The following is a 4786-nucleotide window of genomic DNA, read 5'->3' on the forward strand; positions in this document are numbered from 1 at the left end:
TTGGGGGATGCCACCGCAGGTGGGGAGGGACGGATGGCTCTCAGGGACGGGGACAAGGACAGCGTGTGGGACGGCGTGGCTCTGCCTGCTGGCGCCTGCCGCCATGGGGACAGGCTGCCCGCCCTACCTTCGGCTCGCACCCCAGGAGCCAGAGGAGGCACAGAAGGAGCCGGGTCCTTCCTGCTGCGGTGGATCCGCCGCTTCCTGGGCCAGACCAGTGGCCGAGCGGCCGGAAGCCAAGCCCTCGCGGGCGGGGTGTCGAGGCCTTTCCCGCAAAGGCGTGGGACATGCCGGGGAAGGCGCCCTGATGCCGGAGAGGCACCCTTCCTCCCCAGCACGAGGCATCGAGAAGGGGAACGCAGGCTTGGACATGTCACTGGCCTTGCTGACGACATCGCAAGGGGCCCGAGGCGCTGACCGGTTCCCCACGCTGGACACTGAGCGCGTCTGCACGCCAGCAACCGCCCGGCCAGAGTTCCCGTCCGCTCAGCCACTCGTCCTCGTCCACAGTGTCACGGGCCTAAGGGACGGTCCATAGTGAGCTGCTTGGGCGGTGGGGTCAGATAGTCTTTGCGCATGGCACTCAGATGCCACAAGGTAGCGAGGCAGACCTTACTGAGTGCAAATGCGACCACTCTTTAAACCCTTTGCTGTTCCCGTATAGCCCTTGGCACAAAATCCAGCCCCTCGCTATGTCCCCGTGACTCTGCTGCCTGGCTCACTCTCCTCGCCTCCCCTGCCCCGTCGTCCCTGGCTCACCGGGCCCCAGCTCGCTGGCCTCGGGGCACCAGCCCTCGCCATCAGCCTGGGCAGCCCCTTCCCGCCCTGTCCCTGTCCGGGGAGATCTTGTTCTTCGGGTTTGTGCTCAAATACAACCTCCTCCAGGAAGCCCTCCCACCGCCTGTCTCAGGGGTCAGGCGGCCTCCCGTTGCTCTCAGTTCTGTCCCCTGGCTGTCCCAGCCTGGACAGTGTTGTCACCACCCTTTAGGACATAAGCTCTGGCTTCACAACGCACTGGTTCACACGTGAAACAGAAAGAGAAGACAGCGCTGCCAGCCTCGCAGCCCGTGTTCTGCATGACACCCTCGCACGTACCCAGCATGTCCGTGCACACGCGCTCATGCCCGTGATGTACACGCACGTGCGCGCACACAGGGCTCGCACACGGCCACCAAACACACAGAGCTCCTATTAGCCTCATTTTGATGTCACTGTGGCCTGTTCATCTCCCTCAAACGCCTGTGATAGAAACAAAATCTCCAGCCACCGTCCCTTTTCTTCGTAGTTTGTCGCCTGTGATGTGGGCCTTGTGCCTGAACCATGGCCTGGCCCGGGCTTTTCGAGGTAGCTGGACGCTCCTCCTCTGTGGCCACGTCTTGCTGGTGACCAAGAGTCAAACGCTGCTCCCCGACCCTCAGACGGCTTCTCCGCGTACCTGGATGAGTGTCACACATCAGGTTCCACAGCCGGCCCCGGGGACAGAGGAGTCAGCGGGGCGGAGCATGTCCTGGCCAGGCAGACGTGGCGACGGCCCAACTCTCCCCCGGGACCTGGGACGCGGGACCTGGGAGGGGGTCAGGATCCGCTTCTCAAGCACCACGTGCCACCCCGAGGCTGTGGCCACGGAAAGCGCCCCACGCTGGCTTTTGGGCGCACTCTGAGGACAGGCCGGGGCCCAGGGAAGTGAGGGTGGTCGGCCACAGGGGGCAGGGGCAGGCTCAGCGGTCAAGGTCGGCGTGTCCACCTGGCCTGTGCTGGGTGAGTGGCGCTGTGGGCGGGTCCCGGCCCGGGCATGTCCTTAGCCCAGCTGGCTCCTTCGCGGAGTGTCAGCCCCAGCTGCCCCAGCCACTGGGTAGGGCGGCCCGGGAAACAGGAGTGGGGCCTGGGGACAGCCGGGACAGGGACGGAAGCCACTGCAGCAGCTGGCAGAGACCTCACCCCGTCCTCAGGACAGGAGGAAAAGAGCAGCCGCCCGCTGGGTCCCTACCCCATCGGCCACCAGGTCTGACTTCGCCATGTGCACGTGACCAGCTGACTCCCGCCAGCGGCCGTCCCCTCGGCACATGGCGGCGGGGAGGGCCCTGTGCAGAGCAGGGGGACGGCCCACGCGCAGGCTGTCAGCTGACACCACCCTGGGGTGGCTCGTTCCAGCGATGCTGGCCACAGAGGTCGGCACAGAGGAGACTGGAACAAAGCTGGCACGTGGCAGGCGCTCAGTCGGTGATTTTGGTGCCACCGCAGGGCCCGCGGCTTCTGAAGAGCGTTCCCACAAACGGGGGGACCAAGGACACTGACGGAGCCCCCCTCAGCTCTGAGGCTCACCGGTCGCTGTGGAGAAGGGGGATGTGGACGGGGACAGGACGTGGAAGCAGCCGGGGTTGCCGCCCCGCCGGTCGCCGCTCTCGGAAGCTCGCACCGTGGAGGGGACCTGGCAGCGCCCGTCCCCCGCCCGCAGGCCCCCGGCAGGCGATCCGCACCGAGCGAGCCGGCACGTGCTCCCCTCCATTAGTGGGCAAACGCCTGTCCTTTCTGCTCCCAGCCCGTCCCCAGGGGCTCTCAGTGGATTTTGATGTCGTTCATCCAAGTTACAAAGCCGATGCCACAGCCAGTTCCAGCCGGCAACATCGCTAGTGCCCGTCTCTCTCTGTCTCAGTCCCTCTCTCTGTCTCTGTCTGTCTGTCTGTCTGTCTCTCTCCCTCTGTCTCTCTTCTGTTATACAAAACCACTCACTACCACTCGCTCTACCTGCAATCGACTAAACCCGGAAACAAGATCGAGTCTAGGAACTAAACGTAACTGTCACTGTCTAATTATAACTAAAATTCTGTCACCCGTTCCTGACTAACGTGTCTTAGTGGCAATGACCAAACCCACCCAGGGCCATCAGACGTCCTTCTCCGTGTAAGTCGGGAGGTGTCGTTGGTGAGGGGACACACTGACCCGCCAACGCTGGGCTGAGAAGGCGCGTGGGCATGGTCACGGGGACAGCAGTGGGCAGCTACTGGCTTGTCAGCCCCCACGTGGAACCCCCCAGGGGCAGGGTGCACGAGGCCCTCGTCTGCATGCCATGGGTCCCCTTCTCCACGTTGGGCTCGTCCTCGGACTGGCAGTGACACCGGCTCGTCCCAGAGGTCACTTCCAGGTACAGCCACATCCATTTAGACACTCAAGGAGCTGACGTCCTGTCTGCTCGGTCCTCGGCCAGCACCCCTGGCAGCCCGCGGGCTTGCGCGTCTGGGAGTGGGCGGTGTTGGCCGTGTCTGGGCAGCAGGACTGGACTTGTTCCTGTGCGTGGCACTGGGCTGAGCCGTGATTAGACGCGCCGTGGGCTATGACACGCTGTGACGGCCCCTCCGACGCCACGCCGCGGTCCTGTGGCCGGCCGGATCGTCCCAAAGCCCCAGGCGTGGGCCGTGGATGAGACCGTGGGAAGACGGCGGAGCGAGCCGGCTCCTCCTGCGTGGAGGGCTGGCAGGCACGGCCAGGAATGTCTCTCCAGCGAGGCGCTTGCGAAAAACATTCTGAGCGCCGTGAAATCGATTAAGTTCACGAGGAAGCTATCGTTCCGGGCAACCTCGCTGCAGATGAGGATGAAGAAATTCGGGGAGCACGCAAAGGGGGGAGACAAGCCGACAAAGAGCCTCACAGTCCCGCCTTCCAGGTGAGGCCCCACCGCCCGGCAGGCGGCCTGCTGCTGGGGTGCACACGTGCGTGTCGGGGCGCTGAGACCACACCCGCCAACCAGCTGTGCTTTCTCAGCAAACGGCCGTTCCTGGTGAAACCTTAAAGGGCACGTCGATAGCAATAGAAACGAGGGGACCGTGTCCCGCGGGCGGGCCTCCGACTTTCAGAAACGTCGGGAAGTCGTGGGACGCGTGGGGGACGGGCAGAGGGCCGGGCGGAGCCCCGGGACAGGCAGCCCCCGTGGCCTCCACGCGCCTGACCGGGCGGAGCCCCGGGACAGAGCAGCCCCCAGTCCCCTGGGACAAGAGCCGAGAGACCGGCCACACGGCCGACCCACCCTCCCTCTGCGACTCCGCTCAAACCGCCGACGTGGTGGGCACCGCTTCCTCGTGGGCCCGGGGGAGGCGTCCAGGGCGTTGTGTTGGTGACGGCCGCACACTCTGGTGAAGAGATCATAAGGACAAAGGCCGTCTGGCCTCTGCCACCTGAGGCAGCAGAGGTCGTTATGGAGAGAAGAGTGTGTCTTCGCAGCGGCCGCCACCGAACGCTGTCCCGTAATACTGAGTGGTACGTCCTTTGATGGACCAAAACATTATTTCGAGAATAAATATAATGGGGAAAACATGAAATGTGGATAAAAACAGAAGTTCGCTCTTTGTCTGGGTGGCAATCAGATTCTCGAGGGCAGCTGCGGCCCCATGTGGAGCCCCACCGCCCTCCAGGGGACCCCGTGCCCCCCACCGCCCTCCGGGGGGCCCCATGCCTGCAGGGAGAGGACAGCCCAGGTCACCCACCTCTCGTCTGCCACATTTTAAATGCGGTGACAGTGCCCAGGCCGTGGCCTAGAAATACCACTAGCTCTAAATTAGGAGAAACGTCGAATCCCAGGACCAGGACCCAACACGCTCAGCAGGGGCCCAAAGTCTCGTGCCAGAAAGGAGGGCCCTGCAGAGATGGCCAGAGCCACGACAAAGGGGCTTGGGAGAGGACTCGAGGGGGCCCCAGCAGTCAAAAGCGGGTAATTTACCTCCCGATAAGGAATATGAGAGCGACAAATCAAAACACACAAACCACGTTCCACTCCGGGGGTGAGACTAACTCT

Source organism: Pteropus medius, unplaced genomic scaffold (genome assembly GCF_902729225.1).
Source record: "Pteropus medius unplaced genomic scaffold, Ma_sr-lr_union100, whole genome shotgun sequence".
NCBI lineage: Eukaryota > Metazoa > Chordata > Mammalia > Chiroptera > Pteropodidae > Pteropus > Pteropus medius.